This window comes from Tribolium castaneum, chromosome 2, assembly GCF_031307605.1.
Source record: "Tribolium castaneum strain GA2 chromosome 2, icTriCast1.1, whole genome shotgun sequence".
NCBI classification, from domain to species: Eukaryota; Metazoa; Arthropoda; class Insecta; order Coleoptera; family Tenebrionidae; genus Tribolium; species Tribolium castaneum.
The window spans coordinates 3,235,165-3,258,944 of record NC_087395.1 but is presented as its reverse complement, the minus strand read 5'-3'; the positions used below and the strand labels follow the sequence as shown (position 1 = coordinate 3,258,944).

General features: G+C 33.7%; 1 protein-coding gene across 9 annotated transcripts in view; it reads left to right on the top strand.

Annotated features, from left to right (window-relative positions):
• LOC107399035 (uncharacterized) overlaps positions 1-23,780 on the top strand; it is a 119,766-nt gene that overhangs the window by 27,272 nt on the left and 68,714 nt on the right. The window contains exon 3 of one of the 9 annotated variants that reach the window (XR_010333095.1): positions 18,121-20,540. The exons of the other annotated variants lie outside the window; for them this stretch is intronic. The gene's annotated coding sequence lies outside the window, so the exon portion shown is untranslated. Of the gene's footprint in view, positions 1-18,120; positions 20,541-23,780 lie in introns of those variants that run through there. 9 annotated transcript variants of the gene reach the window in all.

The following is a 23,780-nucleotide window of genomic DNA, read 5'->3' as shown; positions in this document are numbered from 1 at the left end:
AGTGACAACATTGCTTCAAGAGGCGAGCAGTGATTCCATCAGAACCAGGCGACACATGATCCCTTAATTTCAAAATTTTGTCGATAACTATTTCTTTAGAAAATACAACATCAGATAGTAAAGGTGAAACATTCGCGAATGAAAATGAAGGAAAATTGGACATTGTTTCATCCGAATAGTTATGCAGAAAAGATTTCGCAAATTCATCGGCAACAACATGGTCATCATCGATTAGGGATCCGTCAAGATGTTTTAGTTTGGGAACTATTACTGAGGCTGATGTTTTGGAACGAACATACTTATAGAATAATTTGGGATCTTTAGATGCAGCTAAAGAGTTTTCGTATTTGCGCCTAGCCTCTCTGATTGTTTCTCTGAGGTTATTGGAAAAGGATCTATGAACCGAATAGTCCGATTGTTTACCGGAACGCTTATAGATTTTCCATACTCTACGTTTTTCTCGTATCATTTTTAATATACGAGCATTAACCCATGGATTAGTGCTAGATTTTTTAAAGGAGAAGGTGACTGAGTGTTTAGAGATAGAAATGTCCAAAGCCGACTTAAATGCTTTCCAGCTGGCTTCTACCGATTTATTACAAAACAAGCTCTCCCAGTTGATGCTCTGCAATTCGTAGCTTACCAAATCGAAATTTGTGACTGACTTGGTTATTGGAATCACCTTGGTGCAAAGTTGATGGCAGATTTGCAAGTCAGCAGTAAGGACTGCATGGTCTGACTTACCAATGGGCGATTCATAACTCACATTGTTAACTAAATGTTCATCCGATGTAATAATCCAATCCAGAATAGAAGGACGCTGGTGTTGTCTAAAACGAGTCGGCTTGTCAATCAACTGACTTAAATTGGAGTTAATAAAGAAGTTTGAGAAAAGCTGAGAAGTACAGTTTGGTGATTCAAAGTACGATGCAGGCCACTGCATGTCTGGGACGTTAAAATCTCCAAAAATGATCACTTTAGAAAAATTGTTAACTAGTGCCGTTAACTTTCTGCACAACCCTTGGTCTTTGGAGAAAGACATCTCCTGGACGATATAAACACCCCAAAAGTAATGTACACGAGCCACTTGCTAGATTTAAGAACAGACATTCCACGCCTTCAATTGCTACATCCACAGTAGTTATTTGAAACTGCCTGTAGAGAGACTGGGAAATGTAACTACAAACACCTCCACCGCGTTTCTCTTTGCGATCAGATCTGTACAACTCGTACCCTTGTAAAGAAAATAGTGAATCCGGCATAGAGTCGTTTAACCATGTTTCAGTAAGGAAGATCAATTGAGGAGCCTCGTGATTAACGAAAGCGACAAGTTCGTCATACTTGGCAGGGAGAGACGCTATATTGGTATAAGCCAGATGATAAGCAAAATATTTAACCGTTTTAGCAAGCATTATGATCGATGAAAGTGACTATAAGAACCGAATAGTACGTTATTTGCGAGAAGGTACGCCGTAGGTTTTTTTGATTCTTCTCCGGATTTTACCGCATCTATTCTTAATACTTTTATCTAGGAGTAGTGGAAACATATCATAAAGCTGATCCAAAAGACCAGAGATATCCGAAGTAAACGTTTGAACTAAAACTGCAATGTCGTGTTCTCGGGAAGATCTATTAAAAAAATCAACCATTTGCGAAAAGGACAGTGGATAGGACTCGCAATTATCAAGTAAGTCTTTTGCCGGGGATAACAAGTTGGAAACATCAGACAGTACACTTTCCATAGAATTTGTTTTTTGTCGCTTAAAGTCACGAATGTTTTCCCCCTGGCTTGTGCCAGAATCGGTCTCAAACATGCTAGATAGCGAAAGATTTAAAGGATTGTCCTCGTCATTGTCTTCGGAGAGTTGTCTTTTGTGCATTTGTTGTGTCACCTGTGGGGGAGTAGCCTGTACCGAAGTTACCAGAGTAGCAGTCGGTAGAGGGGTTTGTTGGATATTAGCGCTGTCATTAACCTGAGGATTTTCATTTGGGCATTCAGCAGCGTGATGCCCAGTCTCCTTGCATTTATAGCATACGTCATCGTAACTTAAGAATACTTTATAATTGACATTTTTGAATTTAAGGAAGACATATGGGGCAAATCAATGTTGTCATTTGGATTGACATATATTTGTCTCCTGAAACTCAAGACATGACTATACTCGTCATCCTGAATCCCGGCTCTAAGACATGACATTTTGGAGGCTAAGGTAAAACCCATAGTCTGAATCAAATTTTCCAATACAGAGTGGGGGACCGCAGGACAAACATTTGAGATGATAATTCGTTTTGCCGGATTTATAAGGCGTCGAATACTAACTACAGTGTCGTTTATTAGGACGGTAGGGTGTTCGCTTACAATTTTATCAACTAGAGGTACTTCCTTTAAGTAGATACAAATCCTGTGATTAGCTATCCGAGATGCAAAAATAATATTTTTTGGTTGAACAATGCCACCAATTGCTTTAACATAGTCTATTAACTTCAAACCTTCCACAGCCAAAAGAACAATTGCTTGTTCTTGATCTGGGAAGGATGCGGACGACGGCGACTCCGCCATTGCCTCAACGATAATTTTGCGTACCGCGGCAAAACGCCGCAGTACTCGCCTCAAAGACAAAAACTACTGTGAATATAGATAGCAGCCAAAAACGTTGATAAGATGGAGATTCGAAAAATTAATTAAACCTCCTCCCTTGCGTAAGCTTTGTGGCTACTCACTCAGTACCGGGGGTACGGATAACTAAAAATCAGCGTCCTCATGGTGTCAAAAATTACACATATGCAACAAAACTTCACTAAGTTAAAGGCGAAAATACAGAGCTCACTGTAAACGCGTGCAGCACTTTCACTTCTTTTATAGAGAAGAACTTTCTTCTTGTCTTTTATTTACTATGTAGTATGTAGAACCACACAATTCTGTTAATTGTCTGTCGGTAAATGCATTATACCTCTCTGGGAGGTACACAAAAAATCTCACTTAATTCAAAATAACTAATATAGTTAGTTCATCGAGGTTAACTAACCACCATGTCATTATCAAATACATTTAACCCATCAGTAACTGAATTATTGATAGGACAAATTTTTTCATCCACAACCGGATTAGATGCCGCCAAAAGGTAAAATGGGTGAGTTTCAATCCAGGATGGGCGATGAAAATTTAGAGGGTTGAATGATGTCATTTTGACACTTTGAGTAATAATACTCATCGGATTGATCGGTGTCTGTGTGCATCAATTTTGCACAGCACTTTAAATATATGTAAATATATGTATGAAAAATTCCTTTTTTAGTAACCATCTTAGCACTGGTTGTTCTTTTTTATAGTTCCTAATTGTTCATTAGAAGTAGGTCTCTTGGACAATGTGCTTCATATTTTATTTGAAAACTTCGATTCGTAATCAAGTTTTCTGTTGCTTTGGATTCGTGCTGACTTTTGATGGTTAACTACAACTATTGTTCGATTGGAATAATTTGAATATTAATTAATAATCAAACTGGGTAGAGAAATCTTACTGTCGCAATCGTTATTGGTATTCGCATAAATATGAGGGAACAGCTATAAGGCCAAATCGCCCAAGTATGGGTGCTACACTCTATAAAATCGTTCCAGGACAAAAAATTGTTAGTTTATGCTAAGAAAAGGACTTCTCATAAAATTGCTTTTCTTTGCCTCTTTCTTTACTCCTGTTGTTGTTGGATGGTGGACGAGTGGTAAAGGCATCAGCTTCAGACTCTTCTAAGTGTTCCTTAAATTGTTTTTAGATTTCACTGAAATCAATCGCAGTTTGAAAATAATTAAATTTACTCTTTATCTTTGGTTCTATATTTTCGCAGAAAATATTTAAAACTTTGCATCTTAATTAAATCATGCATGCTGCATGCAAAACATCTAGCAGCCCTTTTATATCACTTTCGCCTTTGCATGATGCACATTTGGACTTGATTGCGATTAGCATATTTTTTCTCGTATAAATCCAGGAAAATTTTCCTTACATTTACATAAGGATGCATGTGCAGTGTGTAGGCGTCAATATCAGACACCAACACTTTCAACGAGAAGTTCAAGTTCCTTTAGATCTCTACGAGTTATTTTCATCAGAATAATTCGCTGACTCTAGCTCACGACAGAAATGACAAAGAATAGTTGAGTATGAAATAAGTTTCGTTCATAAATACATTTAATAAACACATTAAATCGTAATTATCTATAATATGAAATTGACATTTTGTTCTTTTTGGTCTTTTCTAACTTGATTATTCGAATACATGAGACGGGTAAAATTTCTCTTAGAAACCTAATGATTTTTAGTCTTGTGCTAAATAAAGCTACGCTTAAATAAAAACACTCTAGATTAATAACATGCACGCCTTTCTTAGTTCTTCTATATCTACAATTATTGCAATAGGTACTAATTAACAAAATTAAGTTAATTAATTACATGCACGCCTTCCTCAGTTCTTCTATATCTACAATTTTTCTAATAGGTACTAATAAACAAAATTAAGTTAAGTTTGCGGGGCTTTCTAGGGCGCCGACGCCTCCTTGATCGTAAAATGGGTGAGCGAGGGGGGTGGGTGGAATGATGTTGCTTTTGTCTGCGACATCAACCTTTCCACCCTCCACCCTATTCTCAACCTTGTTATTAAATTGTCTCCTGCCAGTGCGTCAGTGACACTCTGAGTAATAATCGATCGATGTTGGAGGTTGAGGGAGTGGTGTGATGATGTTAAGTTCCACATCAACCTCGGATCCAGATGGTTGTTGCATGTCATTGTCGCCCTGTGATAATATCATAGGTAATGATGGTGGTGATGGTTGTGGTGATCGAATGATGTTATTTTCGACCTCTACCACAACCAATCTCTCTGGTAGAACATCATTTTTTTCAATAATCTGTGAATCCTTAATAGACTGTTCTATTAAGGTTAACGAGATGTCGTTCGAATAATTGTTTTCAATACCACGTTGAGCCAGGTATTGCGTGAATGGTAACTATAATTTATTTTCAGGTTGTGATGAAGAAATTACCATAGAACATCATCTTCATCAACAATTTGAACATTATTAGCAACAGCGCTAATTGCTTCTCTTTTACACTTAACTGACTACATTCAATCAAATCCTCTTTAAGGCAATCTTTCCTCAAAACTTGACTTAAAGACGACTTGGCAAATTGTTCAAATTGTGTCTCATCATTTTTGATTAATTTTGAATTAGCAGGTCTAATAATTACATCAGAAACGATATTGATTCTAGGTTTATCCCTATTAAAACCACTACGGTTTTGATAGGGATTTGCAACTTTTCCTTTCAATACTTTAAATAACAACTTTGATGATTGGTTACTTACAGTTATCTTAGTTGAGGGACCGGAGAACACTCGTCACCATGGGTACACGGTTTAAAATTAGCAAAAAAAAATGGGCACATATTATTCGAGTGTATTACACAAAATAACACAGAATTAATTTCTGCATGCACTCACTGCAGTAATTATATTGCGGTTCCTGTATTCTACCCGTATTATATTTTTTCATTTCAATAATTTAAAAGTAGCTAACTACTGACAGTATATCTTTATCAAACATGCTGTTAGTTGATTGCGATGCCTCATCTCTTGGCATTGATGAAGCGATTGCCTTTACCTCCATTTATATGATTTACTTTCTTCTTGTCTTTTGTTTACTATGTAGTATGTAGAACCACACAATTCTGTTAATTGTCTGTCGGTAAATGCATTATACCTCTCTGGGAGGTACACAAAAAATCTCACTTAATTCAAAATAACTAATATAGTTAGTTCAACGAGGTTAACTAACCACCATGTCATTATCAAATACATTTAACCCATCAGTAACTGAATTATTGATAGGACAAATTTTTTCATCCACAACCGGATTAGATGCCGCCAAAAGGTAAAATGGGTGAGTTTCAATCCAGGATGGGCGATGAAAATTTAGAGGGTTGAATGATGTCATTTTCAACATCCATCTCTTCACTTTGCCACGGTTCTGCCAGTGCGTCAATGACACTTTGAGTAATAATACTCATCGGATTGATCGGTGTCTGTGTGCAGCAATTTTGCACAGCACTTTAAATATATGTAAATATATGTATGAAAAATTCCTTTTTTAGTAACCATCTTAGCACTGGTTGTTCTTTTTTATAGTTCCTAATTGTTCATTAGAAGTAGGTTTCTTGGACAATGTGCTTCATATTTTATTTGAAAACTTCGATTCGTAATCAAGTTTTCTGTTGCTTTGGATTCGTGCTGACTTTTGATGGTTAACTACAACTATTGTTCGATTGGAATAATTTGAATATTAATTAATAATCAAACTGGGTAGAGAAATCTTACTGTCGCAATTGTTATTGGTATTCGCATAAATATGAGGGAATAGCTGTCATGGCCAAATCGCCCAGGTATGGGTGATACACAATATAAATTCGTTCCAGGACAAAAAATTGTTAGTTTATGCTAACAAGAGGACTTCTCATAAAATTGCTTTTCTTTGCCTCTTCCTTTACCCCTGTTGTTGTTGGATGGTGGACGAGTGGTAAAGGCTTCAGACTCTTCTAAGTGTTCCTTAAATTGTTTTTAGATTTCACTGAAATCAATCGCAGTTTGAAAATAATTAAATTTACTCTTTATCTTTGGTTCTATATTTTCGCAGAAAATATTTAAAACTTTGCATCTTAATTAAATCATGCATGCTGCATGCAAAACATCTAACAGACCTGTTATATCACTTTCGCCTTTGCATGATGCACATTTGGACTTGATTGCGATTAGCGCATATTTTTTTTCGTATAAATCCAGGAACATTTTCCTTACATTTTGCCTTATGCATATGCAGTGTCTAAGCCTCAATATCAGACACCAACACTTTCAACGTGAAGTTCAAGTCCCTTTAGATCTCTACGTGTTATTTTCATCAGAATAATTCGCTGACTCTAGCTCGCGACAGAAATGACAAAGAATAGTTGAGTATGGAATAGGTTTAGTTCATAAATACATTTAATAAACCCATTAAATCGTCATTATCTATAATATAAAATTGACATTTTGTTCTTTTTGGTCTTTTCTAACTTGATTATTTGAACATATGAGACGGGTAAAATTTCTCTTAGAAAACCTAATGATTTTTAGTCTTGTGCTAAATAAAGCTAGGTTTAAATAAAAACACTTTAGATTAATAACATGCACGCCTTCCTGAGTTCTTCTATATCTACAATTATTCCAATAGGTACTAATTAACAAAATTAAGTTAATTAATTACATGCACGCCTTCCTCAGTTCTTCTATATCTACAATTTTTCTAATAGGTACTAATAAACAAAATTAAGTTAAGTTTGCGGGGCTTTCTAAGGCGCCGACGCCTCCTTGATCGTAAAATGGGTGAGCGAGGGGGGTGGGTGGAATGATGTTGCTTTTGTCTGCGACATCAACCTTTCCACCCTCCACCCTATTCTCAACCTTGTTATTAAATTGTCTCCTGCCAGTGCGTCAGTGACACTCTGAGTAATAATCGATCGATGTTGGAGGTTGAGGGAGTGGTGGTGTTATGTTAATTTCCACATCAACCTCGGATCCAGTTGGTTGCATGTCATTGACGCCCTGTGATAATATCATAGGTAACGATGGTGGTGATGGTTGTGGTGATCGAATGATGTTATTTTCGACCTCTACCACAGCCAATCTCTGGTAGAGTAGAACATCATTTTCCTCAATAATCGGTGAATTGGGTTGAGGGGGTTGTTCAACGTTACCGTTGATAATGTTTTCTAGGTTTATCCCCATTCAAAACACTTCGGTTTTTATAGGGATTTTTAACTTTTCTCAACGCTTTTGCCAACACACAGATACAGCCAACCTTTTTATCCTTCGCAAAAAGGGTTAACGAGATCTCTGAAGAATTAATCATTTTCAATACCATGTTGAGGCAGATATTTTGTAAATGATAATGAAAGTTCTTGTGACATACGAAACCATATTTTTTAAGTAATTCTCTAAATTCTTCTTCATTACACGTAATGTTAATGCTTAGAGAATTATTCCACCCATGTGGATTATTAATAGAAATGTCTTTGGTGCTGCACTGTTCACACACAACCACTCTATTGAAAAAACGTTCCCAACCACCCTCCAAGGATATGTGCTCTAACTGGTTGTGGAAACACGCTTCTTCCACTATTATGACACCTTCACAAGTAAAACGATACCACATCTTTTTACCACTATACTCGTAATACTGAGGAATACTTATTAGATACCCTTTTTGAATTAGCTACAAAGACGTGATGTTGATTTCCACATTTTCCACCTCAACCTAGGATCCAGTTGGTTGCGTGTCATTGACGCCCTGTGATAATATTATAGGTAACGATGGTGGTGATGGTTGTGGTGATCGAATGATGTTATTTTCGACCTCTACCACAGCCCTAACAGTGCGTTGGGTAGATAATCTCGGAAGTGTAAAACAGGGTTTGTGTTTACCGTTCCCAACAACAACTGTTCCCGATAGGAACAGATTTCAATAAGCTTTTGGCAATAGAGCCCGGTCACGTAGTTTTCGACACAACTTTTTGTTGAATGAAAAGAAAAGTTGGGATCTGCTTCAATTGTTGTGGGTTTTTGAGGTCCTCAGTTTTTAATTATTTTCTACTTTTCTTTCTAAAAGGGCCTAAGCGGTTTTCCCACTACAGAACGAATAAATTTATTTGAACGTAGGCTATGTTGCGGAAACAGTTATTTTCGGAGAAGGGATGCAGTCAGTTAAAAACGTTTTCAATTTTAAAATGAAAGAATTTAATTAAATAATAACAACAAAGAATACAAATTAATACGATTTATTTATTTTCGTAAAGCCGTAAGTTCATCTCGGCCTTTTAACTAATAAATTTTAAGACTAATAAATGATGATTGATCTTCTTTCATAACTGTATGTTAACAACCGAAATAATATGTAATTAATCATTTTTGTTGAAACAAAAACAGTTCCAGCACATTTTCCAAGAGGGAACTGGTAGCTTCAATTTCACAAGTCTTATCACCAAGACGTAAAACTTCACGAACTGTCAGGTACAGTGATTTTGATTCACTTGAAATTAGCGACGTTGCATTCAGAAGTATTAATTCGGAAATTGGCAGCTTGTTTTCTTAGTCAATTTTGACTCTCTTTTGTTATTAATTAAGTATATGAATGAGTCATTGTGTTTTTTTTGGTGTTTGCTCCTTTTTGACATATAATAATTGTGACTCTGTTGCCCAATTTTAAAATAAGCAGGGGCCCGTTACACAGTATTTAATGAGGTAATGAAAGCATAACAAGTGGAGTTGATATTTCGTCTACCATGAGTCCTAATATATCCAAAAATTTTCTATTGGTCGATGAGCGTAAACTTGGGTTGAAGTTAAAACACAATGTAAACAGTGTAACTCGTGCACAGAGGTGACAGAACAGAGACATTGTGGTCGCTTGCTGTCTAATCGATACGCCAACCCAACTTGGTACAGGCAGATAACAGTTGTTAGAATAATAGCCAAGAAAGATCTGTACCAACGCCACTGGCTGAATCTAATGATGGTACCAGATCTTTTTGAAGCTGGGCTTCTTCCATAATAAGTAACGATCACCCATGATAGTGTTATTATAACAGTTATACTTAAACAGACTTTTGAACATTTATATTTGTTATTTATATTTTGTCCTAATATACTCATATAACTTTTTACTTCACAATGTAGACAATTTCGTCCTTGAAACTCGGTTTCGCCTTTGCATTTGAAGCATACATTTTTTTAAATTTGTGTTTAAATAAAAAAAATAATAAATTAAGAATAAAGAACCCACTTTTATTTTTTAGAAAAATGATTGTAAGGGTAAATTGATAAATTATACACAATTGGATAGTCATAAAAATTTAAATTAAATAAACAAAAGAAGTACATATTATTTTTCTCCTCTAAGATAACCCGCCATGGTGGTAACCCGTTGATCACCCTGTCCGCCTCTAAGTTGGTGAAATGACCAACAGTGGTTGCGTAGCTTACGGGACGTTTTGTAAAAACAGATCGAAACATAATTACTTTTTTTATGTTGTACACATAAAGTTGACTAAATAAAAGTGTAATATTTTTCTTATTTTTTTTTAAATCATCGGTCGTTGTCACTGTAAAAATCTTATTGGTAAAATGCATAAGTTAGAATTGTAGATACATGTTTTTACCTTACAGGTGTAGTTTTTTAGGTACCTTTTACCATTGTTTTCGGTGACAGAAATCAAATTTCTCTCACAAGAGAGATAAAGCTGTCAGTTTTACTCACAAGTGAGTAAATCTGTGGGAAAGTGGAGAAAACAATGAGACTGTTTATTTCATAACTATAGCAACCACGGGTCACTAAGAAAACTGATACATAGTAACTATGCTAAAGTTACAGGCGGGTATTCACTTGATTTTTTTGGATTTTTTTTACATTGCACTTGTAAGATAAAATGTTGTATATTACACGTGATCGAAATGCCATTATGAGGCTCCTGAGAAATGTCCCACTCGTGCGCGAGTGAGTCAAAATTCTCACTCGCATATAATGATGCATTTCTATCACTCATAATATAATGTACTACTATTCAACCATAAACATGGATAAACAAAATGGATATGTTACAAAATCAACAATATTACTAAAATTTTAAAAATGAACAAGAACGGAAGTATTGTTTAGTTATAAAATGCTAAAACAAATCTTATATCTTAATGATTTGATTCTTTTGCTTCATGATACTATTGAAAGCATGTTCCTAAGCACAGTCCCGGCATTCCTCTACACAAGTGCCAAAAAATGGAGTGTCTACGAATTTCTTTCTCATAGCATCATCGGCACCTTTTTCCTATCTGCTTGCAAACTCTGTTGATATAAGCAAAACCACCCGCTTGTCCCGCCATTTTCCAACGATTACGCCATCTGTGTGCCGACTTTTGACCTCTCCTTTTTTACTTTAGCTTGAACAACTCATTTGGATATCCTTTTCTATGGGAAGTTCTTTAGCGAAGGAAACGCTGTTATAAAAATTATCCATAAACAAACATGTCCTGTATTCAGGTAGAGTCGCATTATTGTAACTAAGACTTTGACAACGTTGGTTATAAAAAGTTAACCCTTTTGCTAAAGTCCGAGTGGGTTTCGCCACGAGATGAATAAATTTATTTGAGGAAGGTTCTCCAGCGATATGTTGTGGAACCAATAACTTTGGAAAGGGTTATTTTATGCAGTCATAAATTAAACTTCGAATAAATTTAATGAATAAACTAAATTTATAAAAGCAAATGGAATTAAATTGTGTGACGTCTTAAGCCCCAATAAGCATTAGGTAAGAGTAACTGAATTTAGTGGAATAATAATAATTCATTAATTCCAATAATATGCAGTTAATACATGGAATAGGTCACAAAATTAATAGATTACATAAGTAAAATAAACACATACTAACAACAAAACATACACACTTATAGACCAGTAATTCGCTGACTGTGTAAATATAATATCGATAATAATTAAATCTACGTCGAATAAATATGAGTTAAATATGAGGGTAAAATAAAAAACTAAAAACTAAATTCAATAAATGAGAGTAAATTGTAAAACTAATATCTACGAATCATACTGAAAACTTAACCTAAAACTAATAGCTACGAATGAAACTGAAATCTTAACTTCTGTATAACTTAACATTAAATTAATCTAAGTTTCATAAACTAATCTAACAAAATAATGTGGCTTATTACTATGTTTATTAAAAATAGAAAAGAAATTCCATGTTATTTTTCCAATAATACGCTTCGCAGTACGCTTGCGATTACAAAACAGAGGGGAAGTCGTCCTCAAACACATTTAAATCTTTATTTTGAACTTTCTTTGTCACGGAACTTATCACAACCTCTGGCATTTTTATTACAAAAGCAAATTTTAATTTGGTCACATGTGTTAACTGTTATACTATGTATGTCATCTACTTTATGAGCGTCGGGTTACGAAAGAAACACTTGACGTTGCAAGTGTGAGAATTCGTACAGTAAAATTTGAAATATTTTAAACTTGCTATCAAACTTGTACTAAATTCTATATATTAACTATACCCCCACTTTTTAATCTTAAATGAAAATGCACCAATATTGTGGCCTTGAAAAAGTGAGATAATGAAAAAAAGTGAGATGAAAACATCAAAGATAAAGAGGGAATGAGTGGTCTTGAAACAGTGAGCGACTCTGTCTGCTTGCATCAGTAGGTTGAAATAGGTGTACATAAAAACATGTAGCTTTTTTACAACTTTTATTTTTTATACATTAATATAATATTTACATTTTACTACGACTACTTTTACTTAGCTAAACTTATTCTACACTATTTTCTAGGAAAGAACCCCGGCCTTAAAAAAATTCACAATAAATTACTGTTGAAAAAGATTCAATAAAACTTATTTCTTTAATTTAAGGCATTATGATTCTTTTTAGTTTTTAGGAAGTCGAAGTAGCTGGGCTCATTGAAATGATCCCAGTTCTCCTCTTCTTCTTTCACCATCATTTCACACGAGGCTTTTTGTTTTTCTTTATCGGCCCGATGATACTTCCAAATGTGCCTTTCGAGCCGATACCAAAGAAGAACGTGTACTTTATTGTATGGACATATTATCACATCCTCTGAAAAAAAAATATTTCCAACTAAACTACTAAAAAAATATTAAACTTACCAGGAGTATTATAAATCGAACACTTCCTTGTAACTTCCATTTCTCAAACAATTTCTTGTTATTGTATTACACAAGAACTGTGTTACACAACACAACACATTAACTTTTATACAGTTTGGGGTGGAAAATGAGTAAGGACAATTGCGCGATTCATCTTGAATGAGTGAGGAGTTGTTGGCCTTGCAAAAGTGGGGAGTATCATTAACATGATCCCAGTTTTCCTCTTCTTCTTCTTTCATCCTTTCATACCAACTTTCCTGTTGTTTTATTTTATCGGCCCGAGCCGATACCAGAGAAGAACATGGTGTTTGTCATACGGGCATATAATCACATTCTCTGAAAAAAAAATATTTCCAACTAAACTACTAAAAACATATTAAACTTACCGGGAGTATTATAAATTGAACTCGTTTCTTGTAGCTTCCATTTCTCGAATAATTATTACTGTGTTGCTGTTGTATTATACAAGAACTGTGTTACACAACACATTAACTCTTATACAGTTTGGCCTTGAAAAAGTAAGGGAGATCGAGAGAGAATGAGTGATCTTGAAAGAGAGGGGGAAATGGGCGGGGCCAAGCTCAAGGTTGTGTTGTGTTACCCCTCATTCGTTATCTACTCCAAATAGTGATTGGTCCATCACAAGACTTCTCTCAAAGCTTGACTTAAAGACAACTTAGAAAATTGTCCAAATTGTGTCTCATCATTTTTGATTAATTTTGAATTAGCTGGTCTGATAATTACATCAGAAAGGATATTGATTCTAGGTTCATCTCTATTCAAACCACTACGGTTTTGATAGGCATTTACAACTTTTCCTATCTATAATCTATAATTTAAATAATAACGTTGATGACTTGTTACTTACAGTTGTCCTAGTTGAGGGACCGGGACACTGAGAACAGTCGTCACCATGCGTACACGGTTTGAAATTGGCACAATAATTGGAACACATTATTGGGTACACTACCAGCAGAACATAAAATGAATTATGCATGCATACGCTGCAATTTTATTAACTGTTGGCATCTCCTGTCAAGGCAGATTTTATTGAAAAAGTAGAAATGAGAGAAAATAGGGAAAACCATTTCTATCTGCTACCCTAACCAACTCCTTTTTATAAATAAATTATCCAAATGAATTTTTTGGTGGTGCATAAGGATTATTAAAAGTGTTTGAGGGTGGTAAATATTTGAAAAAAATACATTATGCTTATAAATTTTTAGCCTTTATTTATAAATACTACATTTATTTAATTAATGTAATTTTATATTTTTAAAGTTGCCGCTCGATGATTGTTGATAATCATTAGTATTATAAAGATGAATCAAATTAATTCAGATTTCTGTAACCACAAGTCCTCCAAGGAAATTCACGTTGTTAAAGAAATCTGCTATCAAACTTGTACTAACTTCTATATATTAACTATACCCCCACTCTTTAAGCTTGAATGATAATGCACCAATATTGTGACCTTGAAAAAGTGAGATGAAAACATCAAAGATAAAAAGGGAATGAGTGGTCTTGAAACAGTGAGCGACTCTGTCTGCTTGCAGGTCACACTTGCTTGCATCAGTAGGTTGAAATAGGTGTACATAAAAACATGTAGCTTTTTTTACAACTTTTATTTTTTATACATTAATATAATATTTACATTTTACTACAAGTACTACTACTTAGCTAAACTTATTCTACACTATTTTCTAGGAAAGAACTTCGGCCCTAAAAAAATTCACAATAAATTACTCTTGAAAAAGATTCAATAAAACTTACTTCTTTAATTTAAGGCATTATGATTCTTTTTAGTTTTTAAGAAGTCGAGGTAGCTGGGCTCATTGAAATGATCCCAGTTCTCCTCTTCTTCTTTCAACATCACTTCACATAAGGCCCTTTCTTTTTCTTTATCGGCCCGATGGCACTTCCAAATGTGCCTTTCGAGCCGAAACCAAAGAAGAACGTGGTTTTTGTCGTACGGACATGTAATCACATCCTCTGAAAAAAAATTATTTCCAACTAAACTACAAAAAAAATATTAAACTTACCAGGAGTATTAAAAATCGAACACTTCCTTGTAACTTCCATTTTTCGAACAATTTCTTGTTATTGCAGATATACACAAGAACTGTGTTACACAACACAACACATTAACTTTTATACAGTTTGGGGTGGAAAATGAGTAAGGACAATTGCGCGATTCATCTTGAATGAGTGAGGAGTTGTTGGCCTTGCAAAAGTGGGGAGTAGCATGAGTGACCTTGACCTTGAAACATCAAGGTCTAATAATGCCTTGGCCTTGAAGTGGTGGCGGAAGTGGGAGGGGTTGGCCTTGAAAAAGTAAGAGAGAGAGGGGAACGAGTGGCCTTGAAAGAAAGAGAGGGAAAATGGGCGGGGTCAAACTCAAGGTCAAGGTTGTGTTGTGTTACCCTCCATTCGTTATCTACTGACGTCATTTTTGGAGATCGGAAATTAAATTGAATACGACTTACAATTTCTCATCATAGACGGTCATCAGCTTGTCAGAATCGAATAGAGTTGAGCGAATTAACCATCTCAACAATGAAGCCAGCTTCGTACATCGGCAGTGAACGTGTTAAAGTAATGAGCTGTGATAGCAGTTAAATTTTCATTATTTACTGATGAACAAGAATCTTTTGTTACACATACGGCTCGAGATTTCTTCAAGTCCGTGTTAACTTTTACTGTAGATTCAATCAGCGTTTTGCTTTTATGTCGTTATTAAAAAGCTAAAAGTTCTCGGCCTGTGACGTCATGATGACCTAAAATTCATTTTTTAGGCATTCTTGCAAATTTTTGGACACAGATCTCGTAGAAATTGTGTTGTTTTTCTCTGAAGTTTTATTAGGTATAAAATTAACAGAATCTACGATTTGCGAGATATTGTAACAGTGTTGGAGATTTCTCAATTACATGTTTACTTTCAACTTTAGCCTTTTCATCATTTACTGTTTGCATACAATAAGCTTTGGCACCGATACCATAAAGTAGTACAATTGGTACACCAGCATACTCATCCTTCATTTTACTGATAACAGAGACAGTTTTAGGAATACCATGAATATTATTCTCTGGATAATTTGAAGTATCAAACCGATCGATATTCTGTTTAATACGTTTTCCGTATACATTTCTAAAATAACGAATCCGTATCCAAAAGGTCTACATTATTTCCATATTTAACTTTAAGGAAATTATAGAAAATGTCATATTTTAAAGTTTTTGAAATTTCCAATATACTAAATCCTACATAAATGGGTTTATCATATGTCACTTGAACTTTATTCATTTCTATTGCAATCAAAGTTTCAGTAAAAATTGAATAATTTTTAAATTGCAGTTTGGCTATCCATGTCTGCTCCATACTTGTGACCACTTTTTTTCCAATGTGTAGCCAGTTTAATATCTACCTGATTATAGACATTTTCCATAGTTTTCCATACACACTGCTATTTATGAGTTTAAATAAATCTTTTTCAAATTTATTTTTACTCTGATTTCGCAATCTCGTATTTATTTAAATCAATATAGGGTTTGAGCCATGATTGTGAATTTTTGTCAATTCCAATCCATTTTTTCGATAGTGTATAATATAGTTTGTTTTAGCACATAGATTTGGAATGAGTTTAGTACATTTTCCGTTCGGTGGAATTAAATTTTCGGGTAGAAATGGCATATCATTATAAGAGTTAACCTTCAGGTGCGGTGTCAGTCAAATCCATGATACTAAGTAAATTAATTTCGTGTTACGTTAACCAAATAAATCCACCTAAAGGGAGAGTACTTCCATAGAGATTAGTTGCATCGATATATAAGATATATGATGTAGGTTTCGAAGGGTCATAATTTGGAAGAAATTTATTATTTGCTTGAGCGCGCTCCTTTTTTGAAATCATGCAACATATCTATATCACTTAATAATTCCAACTTTACATTGGCAAATTTAAGCATGGCATTCCAACTAAGAGTGGGTACCGTCACGTAATGTGCTGGATTATGTTCATAATGCTTAAGGCACATGTTTCGAAAATTCTCAAAGACATCAGCCGATGGTAAAATATCACTTTTTCAACAAGGATCAGAGTATTCGCCTAGAGTCTGACAATGGAATGTATCCCATACGGTCTAAGCTCCTTGATGATCATCTTCAGAAATATGCTAATCGCGAAGTTTATCGCAAAAATCAATCTAATTTAGAAAAATCATCGATAAATGAATATGGAAAAACCCTTTTTGTCTAATTAACTGAAATTCTCTGTCAACGGGAAAGTTTTGTTTTACTTCCACACATTGAACATCATCCAAGGCTGAGTGCTCCTTTACTATTCGATTGCTTGAATTTAGATATTCGCCTCCACAATTTTTTTTTCGAAAATGTAATATATTTCTCTTTAGTTTTACCAAGGATATTTTCACTTTCTTCAACGCCCAAGTCTTTAATGAATAAGTGACTATCATAATTTGTTAAATTATGAAATACTATCGGAATAATATTTGGAATTTGAAAATTTATGTTACATATACTGTGCGCTGCGGAGCTATAACGACCCGTTAAATGACAGTGATCCTTTACTTTACCATTCTGTCGAAAAGGTTTTTGACAAATATGACATTTTGTTACTGTAAGATAATCAAACTCTTCTTGAATAGTTAATGGAAGCATTGGTTGTACAACACTTACATACTTTGTATATATAAATCTTTATCAAATCTACTTCTAATGCTGTAATAAAGTCAACAATTGATGACTGTCCTCGAAAACTTTGGAATTTAGATAATGATCATTATATGAACATTTAATATAATATGCACTTGAACACGCTTGGTGAAGCAAAATTTTCATCGTTAATGATTGATTTGGTTTGGTACAACTGTACTCATAAGTTTCAACAAACATTCGAAATCAGCATCAACAATTAATGGGATTGTCATTTTATGATGATAATTTTGAAATTCTAATAGATTAGCGGGAACACTAACCAAATCTGTTCATTATTAATTTATTATTTGGGATTGTTGCGTAAAGTTTTCCACAATCATTTGAAGAATAAAGCTTGGGTTGTGAAATATTGCAGACATCCATCACAAAAAAATTTTGAATGATGATGTTTTGAGAGTTGGGAAGATACTAAACATGGCAAATTAATTAATGTACAGTAATGCTGATTACATCACTATCACTCAACGATAATAAATTTCTATGTACCGGTTTCTTAAGGTTTGTAAAATATAATAGTCTCACAATTTAAAATTTTACCTTATTGTTTACATTAAGTAATTCAATCCGGAAACATTAATAGAGACATTATTTTGACTTTGAAACTTTCTAACACTATCCAATTTTACAGGAAATTCAATAACTTGGAAATTAAAAAGTGTCGACCAATTTGGATATGAACTGGGTATCTACCCAGTGTGTCTACCTATGGGACCTGAACATCTGTTCAGGTCCCATAGGTAGACACACTGCTGCTACAACACTTCAACCAAAACAATGAATATCCTGATTCTGAACATTAACTATGGTCCTCTTTATTTTCGCGTTTGGCGGTAGTGGGATATATGATGAAGCTTTCAATGGATTGTAATAGTTTCTCGGTAGAAACACTGTATAATTGTTCAACTCAACAAGCACTGAATTTCCGAACAGAGACTTTGTACGTCTAATATTTATGTATGCGGAATCTTGTGTTCAACTCTAGGTCACCAGCGAGCGATTTGATTCAATACATCCATGGCCCAACAGCGAATACTCTTAGACAATAACGCCGATATTTGCAATTTTTTAGATTCTTGTTTTTCGGAGGATTAAATCAGTACTTACTGCTATCAAACTTGTACTAAATTCTATATATTAACTATACCCCCACTCTTTAACCTTGAATGAGAATGCACCAATATTGTGACCTTGAAAAAGTGAGATGAAAACATCAAAGATAGAATGGGAATGAGTGGTCTTGAAACAGTGAGCGACTCTGTCTCCTTGCAGGTAACACTTGCTTGTATCAGTAGGTTGAAACAGGTGTACATTAAAACAAGAAGCCTTTTTTACAATTTTTATTACTATAATACATTTACTAATTACATTTTACTACTACTACCTAATTCAACTTAATCTACTCTATTTTCTAGAAGAGGGCAGTATCATTAAAATGATACAGTTTTCCTCTTCTTCTTCTTTCATCCTTTCATACCAACTTTCCTGTTGTTTTATTTTATCGGCCCGATGACACTTCCAAATGTGTCTTTCGAGCCGATACCAGAGAAGTAGATATGCTGTGCCGGTTCAGATTCACTTCGTCTGCGCATGCGCCATTTCAGGGACGCAAAATATGGGAATCCCCTGATGTTGTAGCTATTTTTAGATCATGATGTCATGGCTATTTTTGGATCATGACGTCAGGATAAGAACTGCGCATGCGTCACTTTGGGGAATCCCACATAGAAAATTATGTGAATCCCCTGATGTAGTTATTTTTAGATCATGATGTCATGGCTATTTTTGGATCATGACGTCAGGATAAGACCTGCGCATGCGACACTTTGGGGAATCCCACATTAAAAATTATGTGAATCCCCTAATGTTGTAGTTATTTTTAGATCATGATGTCATGGCAATTTTTGGATCATGACGTCAGGATAAGAATCTCCAGAGAAATCTCACATTGAAAATTATGGGAATCCCTGCGGTCATTGTTATATTTAGATATTTATGCCAGGGTGGGATATGGTTGCTTTAGGGTTTTGTAGTGTATTCAAATTAATAAAAATGTATTTATTTTGTACAGACATATTTATTAATTATTATAACAGTTACACTTAAACAAACGTATGTACATATATATTTATTATTTATATTTTTGTCTTAACATCTTCATATAACTTTTTACTTCACAATGCATGCAATTTCGTCCTTGAATCTCGGTTTCACCTTTGCATTTGGGGCATACAAATTTGGTTGGAACGGGCATAGTGTTGAGGAAGTCAAAAGCTGTTTCTTCCTGCTTCTTGTTGCTATTGTAGTTAAATTGTGATTGGGAATGAACGAATGAATTTACATATTTATTTCTTGTAATAACAAACCGTTAAATCCCCTACCACAAATATTGGGAATCCCTTTCATTGCTATTTTTAGTTCATAACGTCATGGTTATTTTTAGATCATGATGTAATAATTCTAAGTAAAACAACCCCTTACTCTTCACACCTCTTTCCCTCATTTCTTCTATATAAACGATGTAATAAGCTTAAAATTTAATTCAGTTTAATCACATCTCCCGTACTAGTTACATCAGTACGAATTAAATAACAAATTATTATTTTGTGAAGAAAACGAAAGTATTCAAGATGAGCAGTGTTGAATTTAAAAATTTAAACAAAGATGTAGAAATGGAGTCTTTTGTTAGCACTAAAAGTATTAAAGTTGATGAAAAGTTTTGTGTAAAGGCGTTTAAAAAACTCGCAACAAAATTTGGAACGAAAGTTATGGTTGACTGCGAGGGATTTTCGACCATATTACCACATCGATTCACTGACCGTCTCAACGACGAACAAATTGGATACTGGAATGAAAAAATTAAAAGTGGAAATATTAAATTATTTATGGTCAGTAAAGGTCCAATGGGTAATACAACGAAAATAGAATTTTTTGAGGAATATTTTTTTATTTAGTAAAGGTATATATTGTTTTAGTCTATTTCATGTATATGTATAATAATGTATTGAAATGTATAATGAGTTATATTTTAAATAAACTTTGTAATATTTATTCATGCATTTTCTTAACCTTTCCCAACCCATATTATCAACAACTCTTTACGTTTCCTCGAATACATGTGTAGCGTGTAGGCGACGATATCAGACTTCGTGGGATGTAGACTTTCACGTGTTAATATCTACGTAACTTAAGAAAATTTGCTGACACCATGTCTCGAGGATTTAAATTTAACACATATGATGGAATAAAACTCATTAAGTATTTATACAAGAATTTATTACTGAGGAATAAGTTTTGTACATAACCATTCATAAATACATTTAGCATTATTTAACGAACACATAAAATCGTAATTATCTAGATTATGAAATTCACATCTTCTTCTTGTTTTACATAACTTGGGTGATTCGTCGATTTTTTCTAAGTTGACTATTCGAACACATGAGTCGAGTAAAATTTTTCGTAGGAAATCTTCTTTTACGTATCCTTTTACGTAGATGATGATATCAGATTCACTGTTTTTCAATTCATTCAAATGAAGAAATTTTCGAATAATCCCAACGACATTCTTCTGTGCTTCAAGTCCATCGTTATAGCGTAGTAAATGATGATATCTTTCCAGATATTTCACCTGTTTTCTATAAAATAAATCTATAGCTTCATATGGTTTAGAAGGTTTAAAGAGATTATGTTGAATTGATTGAGCATCCATTATAGTTAATTCTTTAACAACAAATTCTGGTATACAAAACCCTTGAATATCACATACATACAAATGCATGTTGTTTTAAGCAATACTATTCTTTTCAATCCAACTATTGTGTTTATCGTTAAAACCTAACCACTTCACATACAATTTATTTCCACGTTTTTTAATAATTTTTTCAATCAAGTAGACGTTGGGATGTTTTACTTTCTGAAGCTCCATCTCATAAAATCCGCCTGATATATCTTCTCCCTTCTCATCACACAACAAATATGTTGTCGGATTGGTTAATTTAATTTCCTTAATTGTGAAAATTTCATTTGACCAATTGGGAGTATATCCTTTATCAAAAGCATTTCTAAATGACGTGATCACCAATTTTAAATTTATTATTTTTATGAGCTAATTTTATATGAGTAAATGCTTGATTTAAAATTTTCTTTTCATTATTTTCGTTCACTTCTGATGGTTTCATTTGAATGGTGCAATGAAATGTGTTGTTATACAATTTTACCACATCATCTAACAGATGTATCCATTTATAATGACCTTGAAGACTGAATCGTTTCCACATTACATTTTTTAAAGTGCGATTAACCCTTTTAACGATAGAAGCTTTTTTGGTACTAAAAACACTGTAATGGTTAATTCCATAATCTTTCATTAAATTTTGAAAATCTGAATTATAAAATTCTTTTCCATGATCGGTTTGTAAATTTTTTGGTGGTTTTGATAATTTTTGCAGAATGTTTTTCATTGCTTTAGTTACATCGGTTGCATTTTTGGATTTTACTTTTTCACAGAATACATATTTCGAAAAACAATTAATAACAACAAGAATATATTTGAAACCTTGATTTTCCTTAGCAAAAGGAATCATTTCCACAAGATCAGCTTGATAGAGGTCATTAATACCTTTTATTATGACTCTACGTCTATTAAAATTACGTCTGGCAGGCTTGTGAAGTTCATTGACTACATCTTTTTTTATTGATGATTCTTAAAGGTGATAAGAAACTCGACGTCTACGTTTCATTTCTCAGACACAAGCTTATCAATCAGTAGTATGCACCACCTGCACGTATTGTACATTAACGACTAAATATTTTATAATTTGAATCACTTATTGTATTAAGCTATAATATTGAATTCACGTAATTTCTCAATTATGGAAACAATTTCATTTGAATGATTTGTATTACCAGCTGCTTGAGATGCTATTAACAAACGAAGTCGTTCAACAAGTTCATTAGGGTCATCCCAATGTACATAATCTATTTTATCTCTATTTACTTCTTTAATCATACCCTCACCCGTTTTGTGGGTTGACGTCGAAATTGTTGTTTTTTTACGTAATAATGGAGCAATAATTTGTTTATATTTTTTTGATCTTGTGCCAACATTTCGATCTTGCGGATCAAAGTTTCTCTTATATGCGTAGGTTGTGTGTAGTATATCGCTGTAGTCATTTAAATCATTATTTGTATAAATTTTATTAGGTTGTTTTCTAAATAACAATTCATATAATCCAGGTGTTGCTTTATACACTTTATCCTTTATAATAATATTTGAATCATCGAAATCCACTTGCTCTGATCCAACAAAAAACTTGTCTTTACGCTTATCATATCTTACACCGAACGTCTTGTCAAACTGAGTATTTTCTTTGCCATGCAACATTTCTTCAATGTAATGTTCTTGCAATTTAGTATTATGATTCCGATTACTAATTTCAGGTTTATTACTCACATCAAAAACATTAGCAAAATTACTGTTTTCGAGTGTTGATGTTTGCTGATGTGACAGATTCGAAACTTTATCTTCTCCAATTGAAAATGGTAATGAGTCATTTGTATCGATAAAAGGATGAAATTTCGGTTTAGAATAACTTTCAACTTTTGATTCTAATAATTTTTCTGTTTTTAAATTATGCTCATCATGTCCTTCATCTTTATCTAATTTCTTCGCTATTGTTTTAAGCTCCGTAGTAATTGGTAAAAATTTATGTCGCTGATGAATCTCATTCGTTTTAAATAACGCTAATTTACGTTGAAGTTGTTTTCGTTTTTGAATTATTTTCTTTTTTAATTCGATTGTATTTTTCAATGTTTCTGTATTCATATTAATTGTAAATTATAAAGACACACACACACACAGTTCGACACACATACTATAAGTTATGGAAAATGATGTCGTCACAATAAGAAGTTCAAATTATAACTAAATTGCAGTAAAACAGTGTATTGAGTTTTTATTTGATTTGGGGATCAATAAACGAATCAAATCCTATTCTGTATCTTCCATTATTAATATCGCTATCCTTATCTATCACTAAAAAACCATAATTATTCTTCCAACACATTGAGCACATTTCTTTGAATTTATCGAATGAATCATCAGTATTTACATGATCATCATATACATGTCGTAAGTTTAGGTTGTCCTGCTTGAATAGAGCGATTAAATTTGCATTATCACGAATTAGATGCTTTGGTACATGTGAATATGTTTGATATAAGTAAAATGAATCAATACATTTATGTCGTCCCATAGTAAAATATGCTTTCATAAGATCTTGTTTATCG